Source organism: Mandrillus leucophaeus, unplaced genomic scaffold, assembly GCF_000951045.1.
Source record: "Mandrillus leucophaeus isolate KB7577 unplaced genomic scaffold, Mleu.le_1.0 Scaffold184, whole genome shotgun sequence".
NCBI lineage: Eukaryota > Metazoa > Chordata > Mammalia > Primates > Cercopithecidae > Mandrillus > Mandrillus leucophaeus.
Window position 1 is genome coordinate 5443400 of NW_012101854.1, and position 9368 is coordinate 5452767.

Below are 9368 nucleotides of genomic sequence, written 5' to 3' on the forward strand. Positions count from 1 at the left end.
GGCTACTGTAAATGGGATTGCATTCTTGATTTGGCTCTTAGATTGAATGTTATTGGTGTACAGAAATGTTACTGGTTTTTGTGCATTGGTCTTTTATCCTGAAACTGTATAAAAGTTGTTTATCAGTTCCAGGGGCCTTTTGGCAGAGTCTTTGGGGTTTTCTAGGTATTGGATCGTATCAATGAGGAGAGATGATTTGATTTCTTATTTGGATGCCTTTTCTTTCTTTCTCTTGCCTGACTGCTCTGGCTAGGACTTCCAATAACCCTATTTAAAAATGGGCTAATGCCCTGAACAGAAAGAGGATATACAAATGACCAACAAGCAAATGAAAAGATGCCCAATGTTACTAATCATAAGAGAAATACAAATCAAATCTGTAATGAATATCACATTGCACCCATTAAGACAGCTACAATCAAAATATCACAAAATAAGTGGCAAGGTTGAAGAGAAATTGCAATACCTGCGCACTGCTGGTGTGATAGTAAAATGGTGCAACTCCTATGGAAAACAATATGGAGGTTCCTCAAAAATTAAAAATAGAACTACCATATGCTCCAGCAATTTCATTTCAGGGTATAATCTGAAAAAAATTAGCAGCACAGTCTTGAAAAGGTATTTGCATACCCATGTTCGTAGAAGCAGTGTTCACAGCAGCCAACAGGTGGAAGCAACAAAACTGTCCATGGATGATGAATGGATAAATGTGGTATATACTTATAATGGAATAGTATTCAGCTTTAAAAAGTGAGGAAATTCTGACATATCCTACAACATGGATGAATCTGGAGGACAATTTTATATTAAGTGAAATAAGCCAGTTACAAAAGACAAGTATGTATGATTCCACTGTATGAGGTATCTGAAGTGGTCAAATTCATAGAAACATAAAGTAGAATGGGGTTACCAGGGGCAGAGGGTGAGGCTAGGGAGAAGTGGGTAAATACGGAGTTGTTTAATGAGTACAGAGTTTGAGGCTTACAAAATGAAAAAGTTCTGAAGGTCTGTTTCACAACAATGTGAACTGTATACTACTGCACTGTACATTTTAAAATGGTTAAGATATTTTTATCACAGTAAAAAAATTATATAGCCAGACATGGTGGTTCACACCTGTAATCCCTGCATTTTGGAATGCTAAGGCTGGTGGATCACTTGAGCTCAGGAGTTTGAGACCAGCTTGGGCGATATGGCAAAACCCTGTGTTTATGAAAAAATACAAAAATTAGCTGGGTATGGTGGTATACCTGTGGTCCCAGCTACTCACGGGGCTGAGGCGGGAAGATCGCTTGAGCCCAGGAATTTAAGACTGCAGTGAACCATTATCACACCACTGCACTCCAGTCTAGGTGACAGAGGGAGACTTTGTCTCAAAAAAAGAAAAAATATATATATTAAAAATAATGCTGCAAAATATTTACTGGAAGAAAAATTTGCCTTTGTGGAATGCCTACAATCATCCAAATAATTACATAAATACTAAGATTTTCACACTCTTGAACTATATTATCAGGTAATTTTACTTGGAGATCTAAATCACTCTATTTACAGATATTGCTGAGTGTATTTGCTTAATTTTATTCCCAGTAGAAGCTACACTTGAGGACCTTCACACATCCTATGTTTATATTATTCTAAGTCCTTGTAGGTTCTAAAAACAAAATTCACAGATACACTCTTAAGCACAATACGGAAGTATATGCCCCACTAGAATGAAAAATCATATTCACTTTTAATCCTAAGTCAAGGATGAAAATAGGTCTTGATGCATATTATATACTCAAGATAAATGTTTAAAAAAGAAAATGCTTCTTATTCTGAAATGTCAACCCCGTAACATATGTAGCAGTAAATGTTCTTTCTGCCAAAAATGCTCATTTGGCACTGATTTTTGACAAGTGAAAAGGTTTTTTGCACATATATATATAGTTCACTTAATTTTGAGAAGCACTGATCCCTCCCTTTCAAATTTTCCTTACTATTTGTCTATTTCCCTATCATTATTGTGGCAAGTTTCAGAAACAACTTGTTTCTATTTTCCAGAAAAATAATGGGTTGAAATGTATATGTACTAACTAAGGGGGAAGCTGATGTAAACTGGAAATAGGCATCACAGATTAGTTTTTTAAAAATTCAGTTAACGTGAGAAGATACTTTTTCCTCAAATACTCTAAAAGAAAAAAAAACAAAGGGACTAATAAACCAGTAAATGTTGTCCTCTTATTTACATATGACAGCAAATACTAGCATCTACTGTCAAAATTAGTATCTAAAATAGGCAGCTATAGACCAATTTCAAATCTCATTATGATTCTGCACGCTAACTCTGTCTTGCTTTTTCTCTCTAGCTCCATTTTTCACATTGTAAAAATGGTGGAAATATTATCTGCTAATCTTTAAAATTCTAGATTTAAAAGATGCTAAAAAAAATTATCATCTTGGATGCGATCAAACCTAAAGATAAATGAAAATGTCCCCATCTGGTTTCATAAATATTAAAACTGGTTATAGAAAGTATTCAGGTTCTTTTTTTTTTTGGAAATATTTAGTTTCTAGTTTTTCTCTCCATAAAACAACTAGCATGTATTTGTTAGTTAACTGCAGACTGACTGATCTGACTGATTCTAAATATAGACTAAGATGTGTGCTAAAATTACTGTCCTGATTTTCAGCAATCACTATGAATATCACACATGGTCATAGATTTTAGTACCTTGAAAAAAATAGATTTTTAAATAATAGTAGTGACAAAATACACATGATAATTTTCCCATCGAACGCAATCATTCAAATTAAACCCAAAGATGCTAACTTTTTCTACCAACATTTTACATTATGACACAGTGTTAGGACCACATCAATTAAAGCAGATTTTACACAATAAAGTTTAAGAGGAGTCATTTCACTTACAAAACAAAAATAGTCCTACCCTGGAGGTATATCTAAGCATCCTGAAAATTCCAATCCAACAAATAGCATTGAAATGATCTTGAAGCTGCTGCCTAGATTACTGCTGAGCCATCTTCCAAATCTAAAAATGCTCAATTTACTTTAAAAAGCCAAATTCACTACATATACACTAATGGAAGAGGGAGGAAAATGTTTATAAAAACAGCTACTGCCATTATGTTGAATTAGACATGGTGCCAGCTCACACTCTGCAAAATAGGGGGTAAGAGAGATGAAAATGTTCTAAATAATCCTTTGTCAAATATACTGTTCCATTACACATAACTAAGCAGAAAGACAAAAATAACACAGAAGTTAGAAAGCTCAGGTGCTACAGCACAATTTAGAAAAAGCAAAGGTTGTGAGGTTGGGGGGGGAAGAGGGATAGCATTACGAGATATACCTAATGTAAATGACGAGTAACAAACCTGCATGTATAATTTAAAAAAAAAAAAAAGAAAAAGAAAACAATGTGAATGGTTCCATATGCCCAGTAGACCAACAATCTCACCAATTTCAAAAGAAAGGATCAGAGACCTTTGGATCAGCCACAGAGAAGACCCAGTGAATGCTGGACTACTTAACTCTAAACCTTCAAAGAAAACATAAACCAACTAGTTGCTTGCAAGTAAAAAGTGAAAGTAAAAAGGGGATATTTTACTTGTCACTCACCTTCCCAGAGCCAAAACAATTCCAATACCTTGGCTCTGTCAACTACCATGTGTACTATGGGCAGAAGTGTGTTAACAGATAATGTCAAATGGGAAATAACAGAAATAAAGATTAGCGGAGAATAGTCAAGCTTATTTAACTTTTCTACTTTAACTCCTGGAAAAATGTTTGCTAAGCTCACTTCAACTTTCACAGATAATGCCTGAGAGAAATGGAGACGGATTTACCACCTTCTAAGAGCTTACAAATTTTTTAAAAATAGGTTTCAACTAAACACAGGACAAATTCTGCCTAAAATACTCTGCCTATGTTAATGTCCAGCTTCTATCAGAAATCCTCTTTCAGGACTTGAAAAGTGGGGTGGGAATCCTCTTTTTGGTTTATAATGTGATGCTTTTGTTTTCATTGTTTCAAGTCTCTCAAGACAGACAGCATAGCATAAGAACCTGCCTCTCTGTTCCCTAGTTGTGCCCTCAGGCACATGCATCTGCCTTGGTTCTGCTTCCGCTGGCTCTCATAGACACTTAATGGCCTGCCTACCTCAATGGATTCCCAGCCTTGTGACCTCAATGGATTCCCAGCCTTGAAAGAGAGTAGAGGCAGGACAGTGAGGAAGCTCACGTGAGAACCTAGAGGAGCAAGTCAGGAGCCCAAAGTACCTGTCCAACACTGGGCCCCAGCCCTTCTCATTGCAAGAAAGTAGGGCCCTGTATCCCTAAAATGGATAGAGGAAACTGAAGCGCAGTCCCTCTCCCTCCATGAGGGGAATCTCCTCTGGTGGAAGGATACTGGGAACAAGGGGAGGAGAAGCATCTGAATGCTGAGAAAAGATGTTGGGAACTTTATGCATCTGACAATCACTGTGCTCAAAGGTCATCTCTGGCAAATGTACAGGGGAGGCAGGAGAGGTCTTTAATGTCTGTCAAGTGTCCCTCCCTCATACCTTATACCTTGTACCCAGGACTTCTGCTCAGACCTAAGCAGAGTTCCCAAATTCCTGCTCTCACCTTTGTGAATTCCCCAAATTGGAGTGCAAAAGTGAGCTCACAGCTGTGCCTTGCAATATCAGGACCCCGAAGCCGGAGACTGGGAATCTGATACAGGAGGATGGAAGAAGCTGAAATTTGAAGGAGATAGATATGTGTGTTGTGGGTGAGGGAATGCAGAGGTTTATAGCTGAAGTCCACAAATACAACACTGGGACCAGAAAGTAGTCTATCACATTATCACATATTCTCCTTCTCTGACTATAAACTCTTACTCACTCCCACCAAGCCTGTTCTCCAACTTAGTATCTTCTCTCCTCAGTAACACCAACTGCCTGCCTTTCTCCCAGTCCCCATGATTTAATCAGTCTTTAGTCTAATCAAAAGAAGTTGCTTGAAAGAGTATAACCTGAGGAGCCACAGACAAGATTGGGTGTTATTAATTATTAATATGCAAATATTCTATAATCAACATATAAGTGTTCCAAAGTGAACATGGGGAATTGATATAGTTTGGATATGGGTCCCCATCCAAATCTCATGTTGAATTTTATTCCCCAGTGTTGGAGGTGGGGCCTGGTGGGAACTATTTGAATCCTGGGGACATATCCATCATGAATGGCTTAGCGCATCCCTTTGGTGATAAGTGAGCACTCACTCTGAGTTCTCACAAGATCTGGTTATTTAAGGTGTGTGGCACCACCCCCTCACTCTCTCTCTTGCTCCTGCTTTCTGTTATGTGACGTGCCTGCTCCCCCTTCCCCTTCAACATGGTTGGAAGCTTTCTAAGGCCTCCCCAGAAGCAGATGCTGCTATGCTTCCAGTACAGCCTGCAGAACTGTGAGCCAAATAAACCTCTTTTCTTATAAATTACCTAGTTTCAGGTATTTATTTATAGCAATGCAAGAATGGCCTAATATAAGAACTCAGTAGTTTCAAAACTTGCTTTAAAAAGTGCAACTTCAAGACCTCATAGCCTTTAACCCAGAAATTTTATTTCTGAAACTCGGTGCTAAGGAACTAATATTCAAAACACAACAAAGAGCATATGCACAAAGATGTTCATCATAGTGCTATTATTATCATCAATAATTGTTTATTATGATGTCATCAATAGTGACAATAAGGAACGATTAGGGAATACTACATCTACCAAATGGAAAATTATGTAGGCATTTTTAAGCCTGCTTTTAGGCACTTTAAACCTAGTATTAAGCCCAACTGTAATTAAATGAAAACTAAAGTTATAGAATTTTTAATTTTAAAATAATATAAAAGTAATATAGATACCATAATTAAAACTACACATGAAAAAAGTGGAAAGAAACATGTCAAAAATGAATAGTGAGTGTCTTTAGTTGGTGGGATTATGAGGGTGTTTTTTTCCTTTTTATATTCTTATAGTTTTCAAATTGTTCATAATTCTCTAATGGGGGTCAGAGCTAAAAGGCAAATTCCTTTGGAAAAGGAAAAATTGTACTTGCACAGAAAACTTTTTCCGAGTTTAGTTGACAATCCTTTTAGTACCCAGGAAACAGACCATTTCCTGGAAGGGGACTCGGGGCAAAGGATATGGAGAATGTAAGAAAGAGAAATGATTAACAGATCAGAAAGAGATCTCACTGTCTGACATTCAAGTTTCTTCAGGACCTTTCACCATGTATCCAAACAGTAGATGAGCACTTCTTAGCTGAACCTTTATTTGGCATTCTCTTTGCCTATCAGAATCCTCCCAATCTCTGAGACTGATTTAACTCACTTCAACGCATGAAGACTTTCCTGATCCTCTGATCATCAAAGGCTCTACTATTTCTCCTTTCTCTTAAGGTATTGTTACAGCAGTTAGGTCTGCAACACATTTTTCTGGTATTAAGCCAATTCTAAGTTATTTGTTAATTACTCATATGTAAGTAAAAATTTCCCCTGCCAGACTTTAAGTTCCTTGAAGTGTGGAATTTAGATGGTTTGCAGACTGTAGTCATTGGACAAACAGAGAGAGGAGAGAGAGCAGTTCTAAAGCCAAGTTGGTATTATATTCATACCCTCCGTGATGTCATCTAAGTAAAATGTGCTGCCTCTGTTTTAAAATGTTGCTGCTGACCATCCATCACCAGGACATGCACTTTCCTTTTTTTTTATTTTTTTTTTAATAGCAGAGGTATTATATTGTATTTCTGCTTATTCATTCGTATCAGTTCTGCTGTCCCCCTTAGGATTAAACAGACTGGACTGCAAGATTTTCAGGATATAGATTATAGCCATGTAAAGAGCAAAATGAAATGACCTTTTAGGAATCAAACTCAAGACTCTTCATAAGACCCCACTTCTAATACTCTTGTTTGAACAACAAATATAAATTTATGCCTCCATTTTATGTCCTTATTTAGGCAGTGGACTTTATCAATATCCCTATTAACTTGAAAAAGAATTCTCCAATGTAAATGGTTCAATACTTTAGAAATGACAAAGATGACTCTGTTCCTGCTACCATCAATACTATGTGAGTATTTAGAGATAATGAGCATCTGTACTATAGCAACCTGCCTCCTGAGACATAAACAAGAGATGCATTTCTTAAGAGAAACCCATAAGTCACTAATGAAAGCAAGTCAAAGAACCCATCAACAGGCAAAGAAAGACCTAGCATCCATTATTTTTACAGAAGCAGCATAGAAGGTCAATATAATTGTTGACTCTGAAGGGCAGGGTGACAACAAACTAATTCAGTTTCCCACTATATAAGAACTACATTTTACTACAACACTCATATTTCTGAACTAAGAATCAAGGCTTGTCCAAATTCCATGGCTTATTGAGCGGTCTTGAACCTTCTCTGAATTTTGTTCCTTAGTCTGTAAAATGAAGTTATCACCTGTTATGCAAAATCACAGAGTTGTAATGAATCAAATAACATTATCTTAGTATAGGTTCACCTGTCACCCTATTGTGGGGTGCAGTTCAGTGGCATACCTCATGAACTAATTGACTATTATAACTGTAAATGTCTCCCTAACATTTAAGAAAGAAAAAGATTTCCAGAGTTCTTACTTTTTTAATCGACATCTCCAACACTTGAGCATCCACCACATATCACTGCCAAAAATTTGCTGAACATCTCCTGTTATGACCTCACTCTCCTATGTAGTGTTGTTCACATATTTTTTGCCATATGCTTTCTAAGAAACTAGATTTTTTCACATGATTCAAACATCTTTCATATTGAAGGAGCAATAATTGCATATGCAGAAAGTTTACAGGTTGCTGTTGCTGTTGAGATTACTCCTCAATTAATTCTATGTTTAATATCTAATAGAGCGCATATATATGTATATATGTATATAATAGAGCATACACACACACACACACACACACACACGGACACACTTCATTAATACAGTGGAAAGTCCATGGACTATAGAGTCAGGAAAACCTGTATTCGAATTCCTGTTGTGACCTTGAGAATGCAATTTAACTTCCCTGCTCCTCAGTTTACACATTTGGTTCTGGATTATGATGACTTAATAAAATATGATATATAAAAGTAAGTGCCTAGGTTATGAAGGTACTATTTCCTACCTCTCATAAATCTTTTCTTTCTATGGCAGGTTCAATCAAACCCATCCAGAATACAAGACAACTTTCATAGGGTATCTTTCACATCAGTTGAGGGAACGCTGCGATGTGATAAAAGAGGATGATGGCATGAGTCAGGCATCCAATAGAGCAAGACATGTAAAAAGTGAGAGACATCTACAAGGGCCCTAGACTTCACTCGCATGTTTGAAAAGGGTATTAATCTGACACACTTTCAAGAATGCCCCGCGTACTCGCGGAGGCTTATACCAAAATGTGGGAAAACGACGGAATTACAGAATAAACCAGCAGGGAGCCTCCTCGTTCACCCAACCCGACCCCGCCCGCCCGAGTCTCCCATCTGGAGCCTAAAAACTGAGCTGAGATCACGGCAACTGACCCCGTCCCCTCCGCCCTCTCCCTCCCCCATTCTGCCCAAACCTCTCAGCGCACGAATGGTGCTGAATCATTTGCACGAACGCAGCAGCTCCCGGCTCCGCGGCTCCCAGCGGGGACGGTGTCCCCAGAGCAGTGACAGTCCGGGGATGGGGGCACAGAAAGAGGGGCGCGGTGGAGCCTTTGGGGACGTGGGGACATGGAAGGTGGTCGGGAGAGGATGGCGGCAGCAGGTACTCACCAGGGTGAGGAAAGCCCAGCCCGGGTCCTCGCGTCCCCGCTGCGGGGGGTCCCCCAGCTGTTCCCGCGTCTCGCGGCTTCCACGCAGGCGGCCGCCCGGACTCGGCAGCCTGCGCTGGTGGTCCGGTGCTCTCCTCCGCCCGCCCACCAGTGGCAGCCACGGCTCGGGACTCCGGTGCTCGACACGGAGCGCCTGGAACAGCTGTCGCTGCCCAAGCGGGTGGCGGCTACCGACGGGCCAGACCATTCGCCTGCTGCGGCCGGGGGTGCACGACGTTCCGAGAGGCGCGGGCGCCTGGGGCCGGCGATGGTTGGGAGGAACCGAGGACTCGGGGAATCCTCTGCCCCCTCGGAGTCAGGAGGTCTTGTATACAGGAGTAATCAACGAAGGGGCCGCTGCTTCTTCTGGGGGTTTACTGAAGACACTGTTCGAGCTTTCCCGCGCCACACCCCCCCTCCCCGTTTGCCTTGGTCCCGCTCGGGGCTCCTTTAGAACGCGGCAAACAGAGGACTTAGCAACGCGAGCGCCTGGGCGGCACCCCTCCTCAG

General features: G+C 39.8%; 1 protein-coding gene across 1 annotated transcript in view; it reads right to left on the reverse strand.

Moving 5' to 3' along the window:
• The window catches only part of TTLL7 (tubulin tyrosine ligase-like family member 7), a 133085-nt gene extending 124011 nt beyond the window's left edge, over positions 1-9074 (reverse strand). The window contains exon 1 of the mRNA XM_011977779.1: positions 8821-9074. The gene's annotated coding sequence lies outside the window, so the exon portion shown is untranslated. The remainder of the gene's footprint in view (positions 1-8820) is intronic.
• Positions 9075-9368: the final 294 nt, after the last annotated feature.